At 50.9% G+C, this 25395-nt stretch overlaps 1 protein-coding gene and 1 pseudogene across 4 annotated transcripts in view; one reads left to right on the forward strand and one right to left on the reverse strand.

Moving 5' to 3' along the window:
• The window catches only part of LOC123935906 (steryl-sulfatase-like), a 154927-nt gene that overhangs the window by 33247 nt on the left and 96285 nt on the right, over positions 1–25395 (forward strand). The window contains exon 2 of one of the 4 annotated variants that reach the window (XM_045996748.1): positions 7895–8010. The exons of the other annotated variants lie outside the window; for them this stretch is intronic. The gene's annotated coding sequence lies outside the window, so the exon portion shown is untranslated. The remainder of the gene's footprint in view (positions 1–7894; positions 8011–25395) is intronic. 4 annotated transcript variants of the gene reach the window in all.
• LOC123935822 lies at positions 15273–16594 on the reverse strand (annotated as a pseudogene).

Genomic DNA, 25395 nt, shown 5'->3' on the forward strand with positions numbered 1-25395 from the left:
CTCCTTCTACTTCTCATGCTCCCTCTGTGCTCTCCCCCTCTCTCTCTCAAATAAATAAAGTCTTCAAAAAAAAAAAAAAAAAAAAGATAAACCCAGCCTGCCAGCAACATGACTCAGTGCCTGCTACGTGAAGTGGGAAATACAACATCACTTTCCTTGTTTTCTCATTGTACGCTGCCATTGAAAAATTCGCTGGTGCAGGAGAGGGGCTTCTGAGAATTAGGAATGCATCTGTCCGACGTGGTTGTATAAGTCCAGATGTTCCTCCTGTATAGAGCGACAGCTTGGTAACTCGCTCCGATTAAACTCCCAGCATTCCCGCAGTCCCGGGTAACACACGCTCTCGGCGGACGCTGCATATCGATATCCATCTCCCGTTTCTTATCTGGAGACCTTAGAGCCAGATGTACGTGGGGAATTCAGAGTCATGCTTATTTTAGAGGGACGATGCATGCCTTGGGCATGTCTCACAGAACACCGCAGCAAGTGAGGGCAGCCCTCCGTAAGCCAACACGTGAATACGCCCGCAGAAGGACGGATGACTGTCCGTCTAGGCGGGGTGTTTGAAGACAACAAGGGCTGTAATTGTTCCCTGAGCGTAAATTTCTATAGTCCTCTAGTAATAATAAATGAAATTGTATGCTGATAGGCCATCAATACCCTAGAAACTTAGTTTCTAGGAAAAACATCAGATACAGCCACGTTGAGATCAATACAATTCTGGGGTGTATCCCTGTAATACATGTTCACGATCTCTGCATGCTTCATGGGTTTTTGAGAAGCGGGTGCTTCAGGGCTCCCATAGGGCCATCGTTATGTAGTGGATGGCCATGTGATCATCACTTGGGGACAGGGTTCTCCAGAGACAAATGACCATTCGTGGAAAAGGCACGCCTCTAAAAGACATCTTTCATTGTCATCTGTCTTGTCCGGCCAGCGTCATCTCTGGTTCCTGAGACCAACAATCAACAGGTCCCATTTTCACTGTATCTTGGTTAGGGGTTGGCAGCCTGTTCCATATAGGGCCACGTAGCGGTCAATGTTGTTGGCTGTGAGGGTCGGGTGTGATAGCAGTGAGGAAGTAGTCATGGGCGGTACGTAAAGGCATCGACGTGACTGTGTTCCTGTAACACCTCATCCGCAGAAATAGACAGTGGGCCGTTCGGCGCACAGAGCCTACATTGCCAAACTGTGTTCTATGGGATTTTTTTTTAAAGGTTTTATTGAATGGGATTTTTTTCCCACTCTTCCTCAGAACACCATGATCATTAACACCCACTCTTATCCTTGTGCTTCTTAGAGTCGCAAACAGTTGAAGAAAATGTTTATTGGCTCTTCCTAGAGTGCAGAATTCCTCAGTCCACAGGCGGTATCACAGGTTTCACCGTAAAGAGTGAAGAAGTAGCTAGAGCACTACATTTCATAAGAAGTACAGGAGCGGGACCACGAGAATCTCTGCTATTTCATGGCTGACTCCTAGCCCGGCTTGTTTGCTGTCGATGGGCGGGCTCTTGGATTACTCAGGCCGTACTCTCTGGGAAGCCTCTCTTCGAATGACGATGAATCAGTAAATTGAGTTCACACTACCCTCATCTTGACTGTTGGTTTTTCTAACCAATGACTGCTCTGTCTTGCCTTTGCCTGAGGCATTGACACACCCCGGGGGCCATGAAGCTGGGCTTGAAGACCTGTCTCCCGCTGTTTTTGGAGGGTTTGCCTAGCACTCTAGCTCAGTGGCGGGATGGGGCTGTTTCACCCATGGGTACCGTGTACATGTATTCAAGATTAAAGCTCTTATCGGCTCTTGCCTTATGTCCAGTCCCAGGAAATAGATTCTGGGACGAGGGGGTTTTGGTGGTGCTGGTGGGAGTTCTTAGGATCCACACTTGTAAGGAGGATGAGGCAGAGGGAGAAGTGGGGTGGTCATGCCCTTGCAACAAAGATGTCACGCTGTGTCGGAGGGAGCTCGGGAGCTCGTATGACCCTCAGAGTTGTCTTACTTTGAAGCAAGGAGGGTACACCTTTGGGACCCAGCCACGGTTACCTTGAGGGTGGGGGGTGGCATCACCTTGGGAAAGGCAGCTGTCTCTGGCCGAGAGCAGTTTCCAAAGACACACTTAGCTGAGAGCTTTGGGTCACCAACACAGGCAGCAGCTGGCAGGGAAGGTGACCTCTGTCCTCACTTGACGTCAGGACACGTGCAGTAGCATCCAGTAAGGGTCTCCTTTCAGGTTCCTCAATGCTGTCTTCTGCTCCTTCCTATTCAGAAGATGGTTTTCACTGTGGGTTTCCATTAGCTTCGTGAACCCCTTTGGTCTGTTTTCTGAGCATTCACACTTGGCTTGCAGCGGTCACTTCTCCGTTTTGCCAAGCTTTGCACGTACTTTTGCCCGGGGCTGTCTCAGTTTCAACACTGGGACCCCTCTGTCCCGGACAAACTGGGAGCGTTGGTCATCCTGCGGCAAACCAGTCAGCCAGATTTCAACAACCTGCCTTTCCTTCTCTTTACCGTCGTCTCATACCGCCTCCGTCCGAGGCCCAGCGCAAGCAGACTTCCTGGATGACCACACTTCTCGGCTCCTGGGGCAGGTGCTTTCTCTCCTTCCTCTCACCGCCACTCCTGGGGTGTCTCGCACTCTTTTTGACGTTTTCCCAGTACAGGTAAGTCAGACGTCATGACAAAGCAGCGTGGTACCAGCCGCTAGCTGAGCCTGGCACGTTAACCCTCTGATACGTCCACGCGCTTTAAGTTGGGTTTTGCTGCCAAGTAGAACTCGAGTCACGAGAATCATGGCTAAACAGAGACAGGACGGGGTAACGAAGCATGCTTGCGATTTGTGAGTTCGCCAGCGTGTCAGTGTAGGGGTTCCCGATAATAAAGCCGACATAACCTGTCGGTCCCCAGTGTTCTTGTTCCGTGGACCTTGGACTGTAAATCGTGCCTGAAGAGACTTATTTTCACGTCGCTCACCGTAATGATAGTGGAGCCATCATGGATGTGCACACTGCTGCCGTGTGTGATTGTTGGAACACGCTGATCACGACCCCTAGCTACCCTGCCTGCTGCTTTTCCTACCTCTGTGGTCACACCCACCTTAGGGGTGATTGGACCTGTGCTCGAGGGCATAGCTTCTACACCGTGGTGCTGATGACATTTGACACCAGGTCCTTTCTGGTGGAAGTCCAGGCGGGTGGCTGTCTGTGCTGGGGGGCCGTCTCGTGCAGACTGGGTGGATGGTTCTCTGTGCTGGGGGGCTGTCCCGTGTAGGCCGGGCGGGTGGTTCTCTGTGCTCGGGGCTGTCTTGGGCTGGATATGGTATCTTAGAGCATCTTTGTCTCTGTCCACTAGAAGCCAGTATGCGTGCAGCCATGAGAACTAAAAATGTCTCTAGACATTGTCTAATGACCCCTGTTGGGAGCAATCCCCACGCGGTGAGAACAATGCCGCTGCTGTTTTGAAAAACGTCCTTTGAGCGTGAGCCGTTAGGTTTTCTCGTGCGGATTTCCTTCCGCAGGTGGGGCTCTTGCAGAAATACTGCGGAGGTAGGTATCGTGACTTCATCTCCTTCAGCCTGTTTCTTCGTCTTCCTCAGTCACCAGCAGTCGTGAGCACAGAGCATCCAGTACGGGTCAAAGCGTTTCCATGCTGATGGCTTGAACTCTATTTTCTGTAAATAAAGGGGGGATAAGAGAAAGGAGAATGATGGTCTGGATCTCAACTGCCTCCCGAGGGGGGGATCACGCTGTTCTTCCAAGCCACGTCCATGGGATCTTGGTCTTGCCCGGTAACATCATGGTCAGCGTTTGGAAGACACGACCGTGCCTGGTGGTTCCATCACCTGGGCAGTGGGAGGTCAAGGATGAGTATTGAGCGCGCGGCATCCCATTTCCAGCAGAGTCCAACGTGAAATGCCACGCCGGAAGATTGATGACAGTTCCAAATGCCATCTCTGGGGGGTGGGGGTGGCAAATAACGTTTCCGGGACCCCGACTGAACCTAAGAAATTGCTGCTGGAGGCTTAACTTCCGTCAAGCAAGCCCCATGCTGAGGAAAACCTGCAGAAGAGTCATTTAGCCCCAGTATGGTATTCGCGGCGTGTGAACGTGACTTCGCAAGTGAGAGAATACTTTGTATCTTAACGCGAGAACCATAAATCTTAGGCTAATTGTTTCAAGACATATGCTAGCTTTGTGTAAATGTCAACAACTAAAAATATGTGTGTATTCTTTTTTTTTTTTTTTTTAAGATTTTCTTTGTCAGAGAGAGAGAAAGCGAGCGAGCGTGTGGCGGGGGCAACGGCAGACAGAGAAGCAGGCTTCCCGCTGCGCAAGGAGCCCGAAGTCGGGCTCCATCCGAGGGTGCTGGGATCATAATGTAGGACCTGGGATCCTGATCTAAGCTGGAGGCAGACGCTTCACCGCCCGAACCCGCCAAACGCCCAGGCGTCCCTGTCAATACTCATGAGAATATTCAAGGCCGTCCTCGTGTGTAGGACTCTGTAGGGGAGATTGAAAGACTTGTCGTGGACGGGGTCCGACAGTCAGTACGTCCAGTTGTGCAGCCGCACGGTCTCTTGGGCAGTGATGGAACTCTGACCGTGTCGCACGGACGCCGCCACAGACGATACGGACTCCCGGACTCCCCGTCTCATATACTCTTGACGCACCACAAAATAGTCGTTTCCCAACCATTTGAACATGGGAGAAACATTTTTCCTGGGCTCCAGAAACAGAGAGGGGACAGTCCTAAAGCCAGCATGTGCAAGCCCGGTTGTACTCAGAAGACAGGTATTAGGGCTTACTGTGGCCGACACGTGGCGCCTTCCCTGTTGATCCCTTGAGCCCGGCGGGGAGAACAGATCCCACATATGAAACCACCCAAAGAGATGACCCCACAGAGTGTTAAGTGCCGTCGAGGGGAAACGGCGTGCGAGGATGGCTAGCCATGGAGGGATGGATCAGCTTGGCGCTGGTAACCAGGCGGGCTTCTCGGAGGTGGCGGCTGGTCTGCGGAGACCTGTAGGGAAGCAGGGGTTAGGCAGCGAGCAGAAAGCAGAGACATGCGGGAGGAGCAATCCTGGAGGCGAGAACAAGCTTGCTGCGTTGGATTTCAGCCTGGGCTGATGAGCGTCTGTCTCCGTCCTTTGAACAAATTGTCATTGTTGACACGGTGTGCACTTCGCGGGACCGCTGTCTGAGTGCTTGGGGCGCATTCACATGGTGTTGTGCAAGATCGGACATTACAGGGACAAGATGTATGGGGGTCCACCCATCCCCTGAAAGGTCATATTTGCCAAGGGAGAGCATCCTGTAGGAAGTTACTTTCCCCTGATGTATGTGAGCGACAAGGGACAGGGTGTCTCCTTCTGCCATTAAGATGTCACGGTGGGCACTGCCAGGCATTCAGAGCATGTCGATATCCCCAGGGCCAACAGGCTCAGAGGAAGGTGCACGGAGATGCTTTCCGAGAAGATATGGGTTCCCACTGGTAGGGAAGGTTCCCAAAGATGGAACTGTGTCGTGAGGTCAGAGTTGCGTTTCCTGGGACGTGGATCCCAGCTCTCCCCCAGCTGGCCCATGTCCTCAGGAAGCAGATGAAGTTCCCAGTGTCCACACTGCCTCTTGCAAAATGGGGCACAAAGGACAGGTTCCTAGTGTCACTGAAACAGGAAAGGTGACATTGTTGGGGGGACGGAGATGCTGATGAGTGGGACGCGCCTGGCACCCACAATGATAGGCACTGCAGGGAGGTGGTGGCCAGGGCGATTTCAGGGTCTCCAGACTCCAGTCTGGGTCCTTGCCTAAGCCTTGCTGACAGCAGGTGGGCAGTCCTTGGCCGTGCTCTTGCCCTCGGGGATGTGACTCGGGCATGTCTGGAGGCATTTGGGGGCTCATGATTTTGGAGGAGCTTTGGAGGAGCAGCCCAGACCCCACAGAGACCCTCTCAGCCCTGACCCTCAGCCGTGGGAGCTGCAGAAACCCTACTTGCTGACTTAATCTTCTCTTTCTTCCCCGAATATATTCAGTGTTTTTTTCCATTCAGAGATCAGCGTTAGAATGAGAATTCAAGAGAACAAAAAGAGAAAGACCTTTTAGGATTTTTTTTTTTTTCCTATTAAATGGAAACCCCACAGCAGAGGCTTCTCCTACCCCAGGAAACAGCCATGGAGACTTAAAGCCTTGGCTTGTGTTCATTCTTAATGCCAAGCCGCTTAACTGATACATTTTTCTATTGTGATTTCTGTAATTTGTTCCTTAAAAGGCTCATTGGTTCCTTTTCTCTGTTTCAGAAACAAACTTTTCGGGGTTTTAAAAGGATAATTTATTTTCTGAACGTATCGTTCATGCGGGAGCTCGCTCTGGGTTCTGACACAGCTTTCACAGCCGTAAGCACCTGCTAAGTAGACTTTTATTTTTATTCCCCTAGAAAACAACCGGACCTTTTGCAGTGAAATACTTTGAATCTGTGTGTGTGTGTGTGTGTGTGTGTGTGTGTGTGTGTCTGTATGTGTGTGTGCACGTGTGTGTGATTTTAGTCTAGAGGGGACAGTAACATTCTCCAGACCCAGCTAGAAGAGCTCGGAGAAAAATGGACAGACTCAGTAGCTAATTAAAAGTATGCAGCTGAAAAGGCTCATGATTAATTCATGATAAACGAATACACACTCCTTCTTCCTTAACGTTCTGATGTGATGTGGGAGTCTTTCGGCAGAGACTACGGTATGTGTGCCTAAAGACCTCATAACCGTGTCCATTATATCTCCCCACCATAAAGCTATCCTCAAGGGGTATGTTAATGTCCTTCACAGTTTAAAACGCAGGGTTCGGAATGCGGCATCTTAAACTTTCCCCCTCTCCTTGAGTGGACTGGCGATCACCGAGAAAATACTTTGATCTTATGTCTGATATTTCTCTCTCTTTTCTCCTCCCAAAAAAGGCTTCGTGAAATTAAAGTTTTCTTATGAACCCCCTCCCCAAATTTCCTTTTGATGAGACATCGTCTTGTTTGAGAAGACCTGCCAGCAGGTCTCTTGAGGTGCTCTGCTTACATATATACTAAGAGGGTAATTTTTTCATCCTTTGGTGACAGTGAAAAGGTGTTTCAAGGGGACGGTCAATCCTTAGTAAGGTTATTTTTAGGGCAGCAAGTACCCACGACAGTACGCACATTTGGGGGTCAAGATCATGCCAACCCAGGAAATGATGGTCAACGTGTTGTGTGTCTCCGAGAAATCAAAGTTCATGCAGATACAACGCGAGAGAAAATAAATCAATCCATCTAAATATCGATCTAAATAATAATCAGAAGCAACAAATCGATGTAACAAATCAATCAATCAAACGGATATTGTCGTTGACCGACTGCTCGTAGGGCACCATGGTGTCACGTGCGTCCCGATCAGAGGCAGCAAGAACAGGAAATCAGCTGCGGAATGTCCCTGCCGGGAGCCTTGCGCTGGGATCTGTCACGAGGAAAGGAGCGGACGGACCCAGAATGTAGCACATTGTCACAGATAGTTGACCTAGATTCTTCCAAAATAGTCTGTGTCATGGGACGCAAAGGAAGGTCAGGGACCGTTCTGGATTTGGAAGGAGGAGGGAACAGAGCAGCGGTGCCTGAATGTGGAAAGGGTCCCAGATGTGGGCGGGGGGGAGGGGGAGGAACCAGGAGACTCAGTTCCGTGGAGGCTGTGTCAAAGCTGAGTGTGCCGATTTGGCGTTTGTGTGCATGGCCGGTGTGACGGCCTCGAGCTTACAGAGGAAACGTCCTCATTCTGGGAGACTCACGCCCAGCTCTTCAGAGGGCGACGGTGATGGTTTCTGCAGAAACATCTCTATGAGACGTCATGACGCACAATCACACGTCCATTTTCCATCCTTTCTTCCGAGGCAGAAAACAGATGTGCGCGGACGTGCGTGCGTGCATACGTGTGTGTGCACCTGGGGAGAGACAGCAAGCGAGCACGCAGTGCAAAGTGCAAGCCATCCGTCAGCCTAAGCGAAGGATACGTGAGTTCGTTTTCTTTTTAATTATTTGGTGAGTTGGAAAGTTTTGCAAAGATAAGTCTTGGGGAAAATACGTATGCAGCGTCCCTGTCCTTCTGCTGTCTGAGGAGCTGTTTGGGTCCCATCGGTGGTGGTGGTCGGAATTTTGTGCAGGACCCGTGTGCAAGAGGCAGGTGTCCCGCACCGCCCTCCATCTGCCTCGGGGATGTCCGAGTCTGCCACGAGGCTCAGGGTATCCTGGTCCCGTCTGTGATGGACGGGTCCTCATGTTGTGTGGTTGTGGGCTATGCTTGGCCAAACCTCCTCCCTGGGACTCTGAAGATGGTGAACCCTGTGTCTTTGTTGGGTGATGCTCACAGAAAACCGTGGAGGCCATCATCCCTTCCGTGTGGCTTCCCTGTGTGGTACCCAGCGCTTCGTGGGTCCTTGTGCAGTGGTGCAGGCACGACGCGTCGTTGGTAATTGCTGGGCCACTTGCAGACTCCGCCTTTGCCTGTGCGTGGTTTGGGCTCCGGGGGCCTCGGCCTGTGGGTGTCTGCGTCGGAGCAGAAATCCCAGAGCCCATGTCGCTTCTTTCTGGCCAGTACCGTCTGGCTTCGGGATCTGGAGCAGCCATCTCGTTGTCCATTTCTGTACATGCGCGCCACACTACCTCAGGAATAAAGCATTCCGTGTAAGAAGGCATGGGCAGACACACTCACGTCACACGCTTGGTTTGTGAGCTTGACATCCATTCGAGGGGACCCGTGGAGGACGCTGGGCCCCGTAGGTCCACACTGTTCCTGTTGGAAGCGTGAGGGAGCTCCACGGGGAACCTCCTCACGCCTGGGGACGGGTTCAAGTGGATCCCGCCGTCCTCTAGCGCAGCAGCTCTGAGTTTTGTGTCTATTGGACTTTGTTAGGAGCGAAAGATGCGGTGAATGAGCTTACTGGCAGCTCCTGGTTTGCCTGCCGGCCCCGTTTTGTGACTGAGGACCACTGGCGGTGACAGGTTTGATGACTGACATAAAGATGTGGGTCTGTCCGTGGTCCCAGCTGGGTCTTAGCCGCAGTTCGGTGAGCAGCATGGCCGTCCAGCCCCGGGATGGACAGTAAGAGCAGAGACACGTGCCTTACGCTGGAAGACGGGGCGTTCAGAGCGCAGAGATCTCTCATGCACAAAGATCAGCCGCCCCCAGCACTGCTTTCCAGGTGTCCCTTGTCTGTCCATCCATGCGTCCCTCCATCCGTACTGGCACGGCCAACCATGCCTTGGGCTGAGCTGTCCTCCAGAGACACATGTGTGACACACTCACGTCCTACTGGACCGTGTCGTCCACCGGGAGCCAGACGCATTTCCTCCAGCCTACACATGGAGCTCCCTCTGGCCCTGCTGGGGCTCTCTGGTCGCTGCCCACTGGAACGGAGATGGGATTCTGGACCAGGGCAGGGAGGAGCTCCACTGTGGGTCTCTTATCAGTTCTGGCCTCCTTGCTGTCTCCGTCCCTAGCAGACACATTGCATTATGAAGCTGTCCCACCAGCCAGGCGCTAGGCCCCCTCAAGGGCTCCCCCACTAGCCAACTTCTCCTGGCTTGTGGCCTCCAGCTGGGTGAGGCGCCCTCCCTGCTGCAGACACTCCTGCCCCGTGTGGGGTGTTACTCGGTCTCAGATGGGATCGTGGGTCCCGTCCTGATGCTTGGAGTCACCTCCGTCTGCAGACCCATTGCACGTTCTGGAGGCAGGAAACAGTGTTCCCTGCAATGTTCCAGCAACGCAGAGAACCTTGTAGCTGTGGAGTCTAAGTGTTGAACGCATGAATGGGAAAGGATGCTTCCGGTGGTCATAGTAATGGTATATTTTGTTCCTTCGATTTTTAGTCAAATAAGGTGACTTGCAAAAAAGGGGGGGGGAATAAGTTTTCTGATAGAATTTGGCCTGTCCCGTACCCCAGTGTAGAGAATGGTCTTTAACTGTGGGGTGCCTCAAGCTGTGGCTTTGCCCAATAGGACAGGGGCAGGCACTTGTCAGCGCTGATCTCTCCTTAACCCGTGGGGGTTCGTCCCAGGAGCCAACGCATCTCGGTCCCGGAGGAAGCGTGTGCTCTTCTTGTGTCTCTGTGCACAGAAGCAGCACTTTAAAGTCGGGTCCCTGAATTTCCTGCCAGGTTCCACCGCACAGGCTTTCGTCCTGTAGCTGACGACCCTGGAGAAGAAAGTCAGTCCCTCCATCTACACCCCGTGTGGGGTGCTGTGTGGATTAGGATTCTTTTTCCCTTTCAAAAGCTTCTTTGAAGCTTCTCATTCTAAGAGTAAGTTCTGTACAAAGACCGTCAACTAGCCTGTGGTTCCGGGTATGAACTATGAGACGGTTTGGGGTCAGGAAGAAATCCGTACCACACCTTCACGTACATCGTCATCTCCCCGGAGAAAACGTCGGAAGACACTCGTGAGATGCCTGTGGTCAGATTGGCTTTATAACGTGGGCGCAGCCTTCTAATTTTAAAACAATAATCGCTTGATGAGCAGTGGTTAGCATAATGCTGTTGCAACTGTACTGCGGAGACATTTTATGTCTCTTTATTAAATCTGGGCTCTGGCCCTGTGCGGCCTTCCGTCTGTATTTTATTAAAATCAACTCTGAACTTGACGACAGGATGGATATTGACCATCGGACATCATGTTTTCCTGATATCCTTCTTCTGTAACTTAAGACGTGCATTCTGTCTCTGAATTCTACATTGTTTTAAATTTTTTAAAAACATTTTTACTTATTTATTTGAGTGACACAGAGAACAGGAGCTGGGGGATGGGGTAGAGGCAGAGGGAGAAGCAGGCTCCCCACTGAGCAGGGAGCCCGACGTGGGGACTCGATCCCCGGACCCTGGGATCCTGACCTGAGCCGAAGGCACACCCTTGACCCACTGATGCATGGGGAGCCAGGGGACGTCAGTTATCTGTCTGGTTTGTGTATTTCAAAATCTCACACTCGGGGTGGGGGTTGATCAAGTGCTCGGCTCCTGTGTATTTGCAATAGTGGCTCATAGGTCGTTTCCTTGATGACTCGTGGGTGTTCTCTGCTTTGAAAAATAAACCTGAGACTCGTTCTTCTGAGGGACAAAGAAAAAACATGGACTCCAGAACGCCTTTACGTCCAAAGAACATTTCTCTGTGCGAAAAGCAAGAAATGGCCTCACCACGTCTGTAGCTGTTGGAGACGTTACTACTAGGGCAGTGCAGAGAAGAGTGTGTTAAGTGCATTTAATAACGCTGAACATCGGGGCCCCTGGGTGGCTCAGTGGGTTAAAGCTTCTGCCTTCGGCTCCGGTCGTGATCCCAGGGTCCTGGGATCGAGCCCCACATTGGGCTCTCTGCTCCGCGGGGAACCTGCTTCCTCCTCTCTCTCTGCCTGCCTCTCTGCCTACTTGTGATCTCTCTCTGTCAAATAAATAAATAAAAATCTTTTTTAAAAATGCTGAATGTCATACTGATAGCTACAAGCACTTGTGATTTTCTACTCAGATTTAGTTCATGTTTCAAACATCAAAGAATTTGGTGAACTTCCTTTTTTTTCTCCATAATACTAGTCTTTAGTTTATTTGAAAGATTATTCTAGGTCATCTTCATGAGGAATGTCGAAAACTGAATTAATCCCCATGGTCTTCTTTTCTTGTGAACCATCTGACCATAGTATTTAAGGGACATTTTTTGTGGTCTGTGTTCTTTCATGGTGTTGAAAGGCGTGCAGGAGGTATGAGGTCATTCCCTTGGGAGAACTCTTTGTCAGACTTGCAGGAAATGTTGAGGTTGCGTATAGGAATTCTAGACTCTTTTTTCTTTTTTTTTAAGATTTAGTTTGTTTATTTGACAGAGATCACAAGTAGGCAGAGGTAAGCAGAGAAAGAGAGGGAAGCAGGCTCCCCGCTGAGCAGAGAGCATGATGTGGGGCTTGATCCCAGGACCCTGGGATCATGACCTGAGCCGAAGGCAGAGGCTTTAACCCACTGAGCCACCCAGGCGCCCTAGAACTCTAGACTCTTGTATCTCGAATCATCTCATGGTGTATGTGACGGGGACGAAGGTACGTTTCAGCTTTCCCTACCTTGTCGATGGGATGGACACCCTCACACTCTCATTTCTGGTGACAGGCCATCACCTAGAAAGGCAGTGAAAGGAGCTCCGTTCTTTCTCCACCTCTGTTTGGATGGGTGTTGGGTTCAACGTGGAACTTGATGGGATAAGACAGAAAAAGAAAGATGGGGAGAGGCCAGAGAGAGGGTCCATCTGGTTTGGTTTTTATCTGGGGATGAGAACGAGTCTCCAGCAGTGAAGGTACATGCGTAGTGCCATGGTTGGCACGTTTCCCGAGTGCTGAGTCTGGTGGTGGGAACTTCCACGGGTCTACCCCAAGCACATATGTCCTGGTGGGCTTTGGAGCCCATCACACACACCTGTCCACAGCTCAGCACCTGTTGGACAGTGAAATGCTCAGAGTCAGCAGCACGGATGCTCCGTTAAGATGGTTCCCAACGTGAGAACCCAAACCGATTTTGTGTTTTCCTTAGCCTCTCTCTCTTCCTCCCTCTCTCTCTCTCTCTCTTGCCCTCTCGAATACATCCAGGGATGCTTCAGAGCAGAGCAAAGGTGCAGGGAACTCACTGCTCTAACCGCAGACGGTAGGCATCAGCCCCTTCTCGTACCGGCGAGGGCGTCCCTTTGCACCCGGCCTGCGTTCTACCTGTGCTGTGGACGATGTCGTTCCGTCCCCTCCATCCGTGCTGCCCTTCAATGCATTCTTCTCGGTGGCAGTCTCCCCGCAAGTTGCTGGGCTTCCATGGCTTCTCTGTGTGTTTGGGAGGGATCCCTGCTCCTGGAGGGGCCACCCTGGAGGTGTGGCACCGTGATCTTGGGACACACTGATTTAGATGCTTGCCATCCCGCTGTTGGGGCCGCAGAGCCATGGGCACACCCTCGATATAATACGAGAACGGAGTTTTGAGACATGAACAGATGGCGTCCCCAGACTCAGGGGTAGTGGTGCTGCGGGCAAGGACGGACCCGCACCGTCATGACCACCGGGGTCGCCTTCGTAACGTCCCCTCGTTCGTGTCCACGGTGCCCCTCACCCCAGTCTGAAACACTGTGCGTGCCTTTGAGCTCTTTCCCTCTTGTCCTCACACACTTTGGTGGAGGTTTTCTTTCTTTCCAGCTAAACATACTGAAAGAATTGCGGCGAAGGAAGCGTGTTAACGTCTGGGGAAGGCTGCAGGGATCCCGGGGCAAGGCTTTAGGCAGATGGTTTGAGATCCGTAGCTTCCTGGGACGTTGCGCTGTTGTAATCAGCTTTCTTCCACGAGGCAAGAACTCCGGAGATGAGAAATCGGCGTGAATTCAATTCTCTCGCGAGGAGCATTTATTAAGCATTTACCATGTGCTTGTGCTAAGAGAATAAGCACTTAAAAGATTTCTCTGAAAAGAACATTCTTCTTTCTTTTTTTTTTTTATGATCACATGACAGGGAGCAGCTGCATAGCATTCGACGGGATCACGATTTAAAAATCAGAGCTCATCACGCTGAAGTCGTCTCAATTAGGTTCTCTTCAGGCCAACGGGAAGCCCGGGTTCATTGTCTTTTTACTCCCGAGTTAGAGGAGTTTTGTAAATTTAACTGTGACATTGTATCCTTTGGCACAAGGGAAGTATGCTTAAGTTGGACTCTGCAGGCCTTTTTCTGGCTAGAAAAATAAGTAGAGTATTTGATAAAAGCAAGAATTTATTTGAAAACCATGTTGAAAAAAAAAACCCTCTGGTCGTCCCACGCCTTCAGAAGTGTTCTTTTTTTTTTAAGATTTTATTTATTTATTTTGACAGGCAGAGATCACAAGTAGGCAGAGAGGCAGTCAGAGAGAGAGGAGGAAGCAGGCTCCCTGCTGAGCAGAGACCCCGATGTGCGACTCGATCCCAGGACCCTGAGATCATGACCTGAGCCAAAGCAGCGGCTTAAACCACTGAGCACCCAGGCGCCCCAAAAGTGGTTTTAAATGAAGTTCTGTATTCCTTATTTCCAATTACATACATGTATCTCTACACACAGATACCATGTATCTCTACACACAGATACCATGTATCTCTACACAGATACAGCTCTAACATAACACATCCGTGTACAAAACTGAATAGTTTGTTGTATTTTTTTTTTAATTTGGGGTCATGCTGTCTTAATATCAGGTTCTGTCTTTTCCACCCCAAAATTACACCACGAACCTCTTCTTCATGACAAAAAATATTATTCAGAAGTCAAGAATTTTTGGGCTGGGGCGCCTGGGTGGCTCAGTGGGTCGAGCCTCTGGTCAGGTCAGGTCATGATCTCAGGGTCCTGGGACCAAGCCCTGCATCGGGCTCTCTGCTCAAGAGAGGAGCCTGCTTCTCTCTCTCTCTCTGCCTGCCTCTCTGCCTGCTTCTGATCTCTCTGAGTGTCAAATAAATAAAATCTTAAAAAAAAATAAGAATTTACAGGCTGCATAATCCTTTATGATGTAATTGACTTACATTTCCGCCATGTCTGTAGCTTTGCGGATTTCTACTGTTGGTAAGAGTGTGTTGGGAAGTGACGTGTGTGTCCCTCCGTATTTCCCTGAGAGGAGTTCCTGGAAACTTAAACGCTGGTTCAAAGACTGTGAAAGTCTTGACGTACCGGATTGTCAGTCGTGCTCCCGAAAGTCTGTCTGACTTTGGTTTGCACAGTCGATGAGCAGGCATCCCCATGACCTCCCTGACTTTGCAAGAGACACTGTTAGCACAACATAGTATTAACCCCATCCTAGGTCACAAGCAGCGTTTTCCTTGTGGGTTCATTTTAATTTTCGATTCCTAACGGGACTGGGTATTTTTCACGTTTCTGTTCGTTTATCATTGGAGGACGTTGCTGGTTCCTGTCTTCCCTCTCACCGTCCCTTCCCTCCTGCTTTTTTCTTAGCCAAGTGCTTATAATAATGACCTGTTTCCTTTGAACCACTCTGTGGCTGCCCCTGGTGTTTTCCACTGTGGGTTCTTCTCGAGGGCGGTTTCTGGGGCCTCTTGTTGCAGGTAACATGATTGGGCTCGGACACGTCGGGTGCTCAGACCTCACAGGAAGAGAAAACAGAAAGACCCTGTCTGGGGTCACGTTCCCATAAAACCAAGCCTTGAGCAAGTTTGGGATTCAGCAGGTTCGCCCAGTGAAGACAGGTGAATTCCGTGTGCTCTGGGACGTGGTTTCTGTCCGGGGGAATCAACGTTGAGACAAGCCTTTTTTTTCTGGCTCCAAAGATCTTTTACTGAGACCCATTTAAAACATTTCAGTCCTTAATTCAAATAGACTTCAACTCCGCTGGATGGCTGATCTAGGTAAAGGCTTCACGGTGACAAGAATACGCCCCTCCTGAAGAGACCTCAGAATCGGTTCCTAACGATAGTGTGAAGGTACTCAGGGTCTCTGTCCCATCTTCTTCAGGGTTCGATTGAGCTCCTCAAATTTGTGGATCTGCCGGATGAAGAAATCCCCATAGCGCCTGGCGACCTTGGTGTCTGCGATGTGGATCATGTCCTTATCGATGTAGAAGTCAACCTCGGAGGCCGACTGAAATTCGCCATCGAGCACAGAGATGCCACTGGTCCACACCAGGTTCTTCATCTTGTGCTTGAAGACCAGCAGCTGGATCCGGAACTCCTGCTCCGTGAGGTCCAGGAAGCCGGCCAGCTTGGCCACAGGCATGGTGGTGTAGAGCTTGAGGAAGCTGCGGATGGTGGACAGCTGCGCCTGCTGCTGCACCTCGTCCGAGAACACCTTCAACTGCTGCAGGAAGGGCTCCTTGTGGTAGTTGGGGTGCACGTTGTCGTAGTTGGGGACCACGGGCGACAGGAATTTGGGGCACGAGTAGCTGAAAAGTTCCTCATAGACCTGCGGGTCGCCCTTCTGCATGCGCAGCATCTTGTCCCCGTACTTCTCCCGCAGCTGCAGGTGAATGCTCTCGTCGATGCGCATGGGGTACATGGTGAGGGCGATGGCCAGCAGCGCGTGCATCTGCTCGTTCTGCTTGTTAATCATCTCGTACTTGTATGTTGTCCTCTGGAACATGCTCTTGGTCCTCTGGATGTAGAGGAGGATGTTGGCAAAGACCCCGGATGGCATCCTGATAGCGACGCATCATCAGATATGCAAAACCGACGTAGTAATACGTGGTCACCTGGCACTCCCTTCTTATTCAGTTCAATATTCTCCAGCACTTTGATGGCTTGATAGTAGTCCCCCAACAGGGAATGCAGGTGCAGAAGGCCCACCAGGCTGAAATACCCAAGCATCTTGTAAAGGGAGTGTCGTCCGTACTCGCCAGCCACACTCTCGGGGTCACCTCCGCTTGTATACACCTCCAGCTGCCGGTTAATGTTGGACTTGTCTACCAGGGAGTGAAGGACATTGAGGACACTGTGAACATTCCAGATTTGGGGATTGGAGCGAAGGAAGCCTTGAGCAAGTTTGGGATTCAGCAGGTTCGCCCAGTGAAGACAGGTGAATTCCGTGTGCTCTGGGACGTGGTTTCTGTCCGGGGGAATCAACGTTGAGACAAGCATGATCGCTGCCTCAGCAACAGCCTCCCGAGTTCACGGTCCAAGAGAGAGGGAACGGGGATTTAATTATGGTAATTCTTATTAGTCATGTTTTGCTGTTCCCCCCAAGACAAATGTGACATTTTTCTGCACTTGGTGTTTGGGGATGTCAGTGAAGAGTGTGTAACGCCCAGAAAGGCAGGCAACGTGGCGTGAACGCTCTGTCCCCATGCCAAGGGGCAGGTTCCTTGGAAGCAGAGGCAAGTGGTCAGTGTTTGTGTGTGCACGGTGTGTGCACGGGCTCTGTCCCTGGGTCCCCGTGGTTTTCTGGTGTGCGGCGCCAGCTCGGAAATCATTTTCCCTTTGAATTTAGGGACTGTTGTAATCTGACATGATTCAGCGCGGCTGTTGAAACAGCAAAGCCACTGGGAGTCTCTCTGTGGCTGTCCTGCATCTCCCGTTTGCATGCACGTATGACCTTTCCTTTGCCCTCCGTGTTCTAAGGCTCGATAACGGGCTTTTCCTCCGGGTCTGTTTTCAGTCGTGGATTTGGTCATGTGCTCGTCCGTTCAACATGGACCTTTACTTCCTTAAACATCTGTACTCTGTCTTGTGTGACTGCTTTGGGAATTGATCCCCGCACGTGCTCTGTCTCTTTTCTCCGCTGGTTGGACCTCTCTTTCGGATATCCAGGTTTCCTGTCTTCTGCCCTGTTATCAATCACCTTGATGTTTTGTCCCATCTTCCTTTGAGAGACCCTCAGTTTCCTCTTCCCGGCTGATTTATCGCATCTGTCCTGTGCTGCATTTCCAAAACTTGTGTTATGTTCTCTAAATGTGCTTTTTTCCAAGGCATCTTTTATGTGTCTACTTACTGATTGATGGATTGGTTGGTTGATGATTTTAAGACTTTTTTTTCTTTCTTCTTCTTCTTTTTTTTTTCTTTCTTCCTTTTGTCTCTGACCCTCATGTTGGAGACTCCTTGCAACTGTCTTCTGGTCCTCTGCCTGTGTTTGTAGAGAACAGGGAGGTTCTGCATTCTGCAGAGCCAGGGGGAAGCTCTGTGCTCACGGGGACATTTACGTAGTTGCTTGTCCAAGAGCTGTAAGCTCTGTAAGCCGTAGCTCTCCAAGGCTGTTGTCTGGGAACATCCAGTGTGTGCAGAGATGAGCGTGGGAATCAGGACCGGCAGGACGAGGTCCCTGGCCCTGTGGGACACGGTGGCCCACCCCGTTTCGGTATCACGGGTGCTTCCTGGGGCCCTCGGCTTTCCAGCCCTCCTGATTCCTTACTCAGAGACCCTGCAGGGTCTGCTTGCCACGCTCCAGGAACACTGCCCGTGTCTTCTTTCCATCTGCCTTTGTCCGACTGACTTGGGAGATGCTAACGTTTCCTTAGTGCGGTTTTAAGTGGTGTGTAGAGATATTGTTGGTGATGCATGTGCTGTTTTACCCTTAAAACTCTCTGCTGCTGGTGCCCCATCTATAGAGTAGCAGTTTCTGTAGCGGCCTTGACAGTAAGGAACTGGACCTCAGGATGGTGGGAAGTTTCCTGAGAGCCACACAGGTGACCCGTTGAAGCTGACGTCGGCTCCCAAGTTCACGCATCGCTCGTTTTCACGTGCGGTGTCTGTTGGGGCCATACGACACGGCCAATACGACACGGCCGATACGCATTTCTGACCTACACGATGGGCTCTTCCAAGGTTTCACCTTGTACTTTGATAAAACGATCGTGATCTCAGGGTTGTGGGATGGAGCCCCACGGCCAGCCCCGCGTCGAGCTCCGTGCTGAGCGTGGAGACTGCTTTAGACGGTCTCTCTCCCTCTCCCTCTGCCCCTTCCACGCCCCGACGCTCTCTCCTCTCTTAAAAAAAGATCTTGTGCCTGCTATCAGTCATTAAAGCTTTTCCATAGTCATCACACTAAGAAGCATCAAGGAAAAGGGTGGGTGCCTCCGTGTTGGGTAAAATATCCTATATCCTAAGTGGAAGGTTACCCACTTCTGTATTGTAAGTGGAAGGAAGTGCGAACCCCAGTTATGCTGAAAAACTGTGTTGGGACCTGACTTCTTGTTTCACAGATCACAGAGACCCCGTGGCTATGGGAGAAAATAATGTATGCATTTATGTTTGGCAAGCGAATTGATATCCTTTTCCTGCAATCCATTTTGAGAGCTTACAGATTTTTATTGAAAATCACACCTGTCCCCTCCCGTAAAGTAAACACATTTTTAAGAGGCTGATTGATTTTTCTGCATGGCTCAAGACTTAACGTTAACATTGAGGAAACGACTAGCGTCCTGGTCTCGTCTACCCCTCGGCACTCCACTCACGAGCTGTGCTGACGTAGTCTTGGAGCATTTCCACGATGTGTGGAAACCACAGGAATTAGGGCTGTTCTCCTAAGGGGTGGGTTGCACAATGTTGGTCCTCTTTCTGATTTTATCAACAAAGTCCTTGTACTTTCAGGCAGGGGAAAGACGGAGTTTACCATGTCCCCCCATTGCTTGAATTCATGAATACTAATTTTGAAATTTTAATTTCTCTAAATGATACGTGAGAAAGATCTTGTGGCTGGTGGTGAAAACCCAAACCCTAATTTAAGGGTTCCCCACATACCTCCGATGTAGGGCTTGGCAGAAAAACTTACAGCAGGAGCCCTTTCAACATTGCATTCCCAGTTGGAACTTTTGCCAAAGCAGGACCCAGATGTACAAGGGACCTTGCCCGTAACAGAAGAATTATTCTCTTAACTGGGGACAGGTCTGGGCTTACAGGGACCTGTTAAAAACTTTGACCTTGGCCCAAATCAGTGCATGACCGCTATTCCCTAAGTCCTGTCCCAGGAGCTGAGCTAATTGGGGGAACATGAGGGGGATGGTGTCCTGGCCTCTGGAAGTTGGTAGGACAACGGGAAACACAGCCGTGAGGCTGGATGGTGTTGGAGCCGGCACAGAGCTGAAGGTCCCCCCTTGTGTGTGAAGGGACTGGTGGCTTCAGAAGCCGTGGGGGAGGGAGCGCGTGTGCCCCTGGGCAGACAGGAGAGCGTAAGTGTGCAGAAACAGGACTTCGGCCCTGAGCAATGTCTCTCCAGGAGGAGAGCAGTTCGTTGTGTCTCTCCGTGATGTCCTGGGTTTTCCTGATTTTTTTTCCATGCCTTTGTTATTTTATTTTTTAAGGGTTTTTGTTTGTTTCCATTGTCGTGATAAAAGGAGGGCGTGTTTGGGACACACAGGCGGTGCCCTGGGTGACCCACCCTCCTGCTGGTTTGGAGTCAGGTCGTGATCTCAAGGTCGTGGGATGGAGCTCTGGGCTCAGCACAGAGGCTGCTTGAGATTCTCCTGCTTGTGCATGCTCGCTCTCTCCCTCTCTCAAATAAGTAATTCTTTTTTATTTTTTAAGGGACATGTTTACTGTTAAAAAAAAAAAAACAAACAAAAAACAAAGCCAGAAAAGCCTTTTAAAAAAAAAACCACCATAGTCCCATCACCCACAGGAAGCTCTGTAATTCGGTGCGTATGTGTGTCCTTCCTGAATTTCTTCGGGATCCTATGTAGAAATGACAATCTACTATGTGTTCTGTTGTACAGTTTCCATCTTTTAAATTGTATTTGAAAACAATTAGAGATTCAGAGATCGATACAAAACAGGAGAGCAGGGAAGTGTCTTGGGTAAGGGACTCTCGTTTTCGACAGACTTACTTCCTATACCTCGAGACCTAGAAATTCCTGAATGATGAAAACAATCATTGTCACCCTCCCTGCCCTCCCTCACTTTGTTTCTTTCTTTCCTCGCGTCCTCCGTCCCGTCCCTGCTTCCGTGGACTCTTCCCTAGTCTTCCCTGTTAACTTTCTAGGGCCGCTCTCGGAAATAGCGGCAAAGCTGGTCAGACGTCCGACGGCAGAGGCTAATTATGACCCAGCCCTCCGGTGGTCAGAAGTCCACAGTGGGGGGTGTCTGGGTGGCTCAGTGGCTTAAAGCCTCTGCCTTCGGCTCAGGTCATGATCTCAGGGTCCTGGGATCGAGTCCCGCATCGGGCTCTCTGCTCCGCAGGGAGCCTGCTTCCTCCTCTCTCTCTGCCTGCCTCTCTGCCTAGTTGTGATCTCTCTGTCAAATAAATAAAATATTAAAAAAAAAAAAGAAGTCCACAGTGGGGGTCAGCAGGCTGGCTTCAGGGGGTCCACACGGCCAGTGCCTCCGGGAGCTTCTAGGGCAGGATCCATTTCTGCGCTGTGTGCAGCATCGAGAGACGCCAGCACGACTTGTCTCCTGACCCCTCCCCTTGTCTTCACAGCCAGTACAAGGACCGTCATCCAGAGTCTCCCCATCTGCTTTTACAAGAACCTCTGTGATGACATTGGGTCCACCTGGATAAGCCCGGATTCTTTGCCCATTTCAGGGTCTTTAACTTAAGCACCGCGGCGAGTCTTGTTTGCTTCCTAAAATAAGACAGTCTCCGGTTCTGAGGGTTAGGACGTGGCCATCTCTGGGGGCTGGTTCTTGAGCCCGCCCCACTTTCCTTTGTCCCTGCCGCTCGGAGCCTGGTCCACGCGGACGTGTATCCTGGGCCTTGATCGCATGCCGGGCTCAGCCGGGCGGGGTGTGTTTGTAGCATGGTGGCTCCGTGCAGATGGTCCCCTACTTGTGACGGCGCGACTTGGGTCCTTTCCGCTCTTCGTGTTACGAGGCTGCAGTGTCCACTGCAGTCGGTGGACACTCTCCTCGGGAGTGCGACTTTGGATCTTCTCCCCGACGAGGGGCAGGCAGCCCTGTGCTGCGTGGCCATGCCGGGCACAGGCAGCTCCCAGCCAGTCCCGCCGTCGCAGGGGGCCGAGGGCCCGCACACTGACAGCCAGTCCGGCCCCAGACGGCCATCTGTGTGTCACTTTCTGCATTTGGGAGATGACACAGTCAACCCCGTATTATAGGAAAAGGCCGTGAGAGACGATCCTGCCCAGCCGCAGGCTCACGGAAGTGTCGGAACACGCTGACGGCAGGCTCGGCTGCGCGGGGAGGCTCAGTACGCTACGTGCCTGCAGTGGGGTTTTGACTCTCTGGTATTTTCCACCTCCAGTGGGTTTTTGGGGACCAGTACATCACCAGAGCTGCACGACGGCCTGTTGTTGGAGACAGACTGCAGAAAAAGAATTGGATGCTAAGACAAAGGGTGCAGATTTTTTTTTTTTAAAGCGGGTTGCGTCTATGCATTTATGACCCAAATATCCCTCATCCGAGACCTGCGTAATTTGGATAGGAGCGTGTGTGCGTTAACGTTGATACTCACTGTATTTGTGGCTCTGTTTGGTGATAACCAGTAGCTGCAAACAACATCTTGTATTATCTCCCGGTCTCTGGGGGTCACGAGTCCACGCCTGGGATACATTGAGCCTCTGCTCAGGCGGCCGCATCCAGGCGTCAGCCAGATGCCCCTGAGGCTCAGGATCCTTGTCCACGTTCAGGGGCAGGTGGCAGGATTCAGCTCCTTGCTGTTGGGTGTGAGGTCCCTATTTCCTTGCTGCCTGTAGGTCCAGGGCCACCTTTGGCTCCTAGAGGTGACCCATGATTCCTGAGCGGCGCTGGCCTCCAAAGGTGGTTCATGTCGGAGCTCTTGATTGCTTCTTCAAGGCCAGCTGAGCACTTCTGGCTTCCCAGAGGGCTCCGGACCTTTCAAGGGATCCCCTGATTGGGTCAGGCCCACCCAAGGCCACGTCCCCTTTGAATGAACTGAAAGTCAACAGATGAGTCATCTCGTTACAGGACGGACCTCCATTGTATTCAGAGGTCCTGTCCTCCCCTCAGGGGGATGGGGTTAGACAGAGCGTGCACACCAGGCTGGCGGGAATATTGCCGGCCATCTTGAGGTCCTGCCTGACACCCCCCGGTTTTTCTGGGCGCTATCATTTGAACCTCATCCCTCTCTAGAACGCGGTGCTCCATGCAAACAGCCCTCTGTCTCTTTCTGATATCCGTAGTGTAGTCTGCTGTCCTGAGCCGCCCTCATTTGCTGAGATTCCCGGTGGACACCTAGAAAGCTGCTGGTGGGAGCAGTCCAGAAGGCTGGACTGCTCGTGGACTCCATGGATGCTGGCTTCCTTGCTTTGCTTACTTTCCTTCCTTTCCCTCTCTCCCTCCCTCCCTCCTTCCCTCCCTCCCTCCTTCCTTCCTTCTTTTTTCTTTTAGGGCTGCAGCAGCCTCTCCCTGCCGGACATGGGTGGAAGGCATGTCTCCAAGTGTAAAAGCCAGGCTGGGTTGGAATCCAAACCCTCGCCCTGTCCCTTTACCTCCCCTTCCCCCTGGGGCCTCCTCCACACAGATCCATGCAGCAAAGAGTCATCTGTGCGTTCCTGTCTCTTTCCGCCCATCCTGGGACCCAACAGAACCTTTCAGGACCGGACAAGCAAAGAAACGCCGTGTGGGCTGTGGTAAAGGTGAGCTCACAGGATCGCTGGCTTATTGGAAGATTTCAGTGGAGAAGGGCATGGGGTTTTCCATACTTTGGAGAGAATGGGATCTCAAGCTAGACTTTATCTCACGGAGAGTTTGCTGTTCATGGGGCAGATTTAATGTCCCGCGTCCACTGGACTCTGGGCCTTCTTGCACTCAGAGCGAGTTATTATAAATAGGTAAGTCTTCCAGCAAAGGTAACCCCTCTGAGATCACCAGAATGCATCCTTACGTACACACACGTGAACCAGAGCTCTGCCCTTTTCATGCAAGTGATCAGGACTGTATGAAACGGGATTCTTGCTACCAAGTGCAGTGATTTAATGAATTTGCATGATATAGTTGTAATCAGCATTAAATGTAACGCTTGCGATTTAAGTATCCACACTCCTCCTTGCCGTTGGAAATGCTACAGCCTAAAGCGGTTTGTAATCAACACACAGGTTTGCTACTGTTTCTTTTTTCCTTATAAAATCACCTCCATCTCTGACTGTGGGGAAGGAACCCTACACACAGCCATCCTCCCAGGCCGGTGCTTTCCTTACGTTATTAAATCCCCCTCGGATTTTTGCTTTTCCCAACCCATGCCTGCCTGTCTGCTGCAAGACTATTACCTGCTTTTGTTGGAGGACTGTGTGGGTGGGCTCTTTGGGACCTTACCGTGTAAGGAATTTATCTGTAATCCTTTATCAAAAAAGATCCCATGGGTGAGGACTGAGAGAGCCGCACACAGACCTGAGTGTGGGATGGTCACTGCTTGGCGTCCAGTCCTTTTATGTCAGGTGTGGCAATGCGATCCCATCCCTGAAACACGGGACTGACCAGAGGACACGGGATGCTGTTCGGATCTTGACTTCAAAGGTGGGGGCTGAGACAGTGCAATGGGTTGGTCATGGTAGGGTTATCCTGTCTGCCGTGGGGAGCCAGACTCAGTCCGCCGTGGGGAGCCAGACTCAACCCCAGCTTGCATGCCCCATAAAGTGTGTTTCGTATTGGTCCTTTTGAGTCCCGGGGACATCCCATGACAGAGACCCCCATATCTAGTATAGATCAGAGGAGACACTGGCAAGGACCAGCTGGCTGATTAAGGTCACTGACCCAACAATCTGGGCTCACATCCTGTTCCACAAGATCACGAGGAGATGGGAACTGAATTCTGGAATATTACATATCCTTTAACAGACAATTGTGGGGGTTTTTTTGTCCTTTTAAAAAAATTTTTATTAAGTTTTTAATTTTAATTCCAAACAGGTACTTGCTTTTGTGCATTTCCGATGGGGGTGTATGAGCAGAAACAAACATTTCCCCTTCTTCCCTTCGTAGGTTCTTTTGGCCATTCTATTAATGACATTGGCATAAGACCGATAAACAGGAGAAAAATTTAATTTCATACATACAGAGACATGTGGGGCTCCCTGATAGGCCGTTTCAGCGTATGTACCATCCTGAGCTCAGGAGAAAGGGGTCAGGGTCTGGGGTTTCACAGGAGGGGAAGGGAATTCGCAGGTAGAGCAGGTGTTTGGTGAGGGTCACAGGGAGAGATCTGAACACATCGGCCCGGCCAAGCTCCCCGAGCCTCCTCCAGTCCGCCCAGACTCGGTGCATCTCTCTGATGATAGCTGCCTTCCTGGACCAGCCTCTCTGTCTAACTTCTCCCAGGCAGGGAAGGGGGAGGTAAATGGCGCGTCCTGAATCTTTTGGGCGTTGAATGTCTTCTGCTCACTGTTGTGTCCGAGTTTTCGCATCCGAGAGACCACCAAGGAGCCACGCACGATGCAATCACACGAGGGTTTATTGGACAAGCTTAAGCTTGGGCCCAAGTATACCCCACAAAGCGGAGTAGGGACTTGGACCCCGAACCGGATTACAGTCGGAGTTTTTAAAGGCAGAGTGGGGGTGGACTTGGCCGTAGATAATTGGGCCACGACTGCCGGCTCAGCAGTAAGTGAGGACAAAGGGGATGTTCAGAAGGGCTCTCAGGGTAGAAAAGACTGTCAGGATATTGGAGGCCTGGTTACTATCAAGCCAAGGCCGTTTTCCCTCTGGTGCGGCACTACCATGACGACAATTGGGAGTGTCCTGGTGGAATGTCACATTCCTGCTATCAAGCGTTCTTGTTAGTGAGATTTAGGTTTAGAAGAAATTTAACTTTATTTAGTTATCCTTCTACCTCAGCCTCCTTCAGTTTTGTTTATGGAGGGGAGGGTGATGTTAGGGCTTGAGGAACTGAGTTATGTGCCTCTGGAAATTGGGCTATTGATAAGGTAACTTCTTTGTCGTTAATCTCAAGGACATTCATAAACCAAGGGAGACTCCTGCCTTGCAGGATTGTTATCTCTGCAAGTTAACTGTTTGTTTCTCTTTTAGGGCAGCCAGGGATG

This window comes from Meles meles, chromosome Y (genome assembly GCF_922984935.1).
Source record: "Meles meles chromosome Y, mMelMel3.1 paternal haplotype, whole genome shotgun sequence".
In the NCBI taxonomy this organism is placed as follows: domain Eukaryota; kingdom Metazoa; phylum Chordata; class Mammalia; order Carnivora; family Mustelidae; genus Meles; species Meles meles.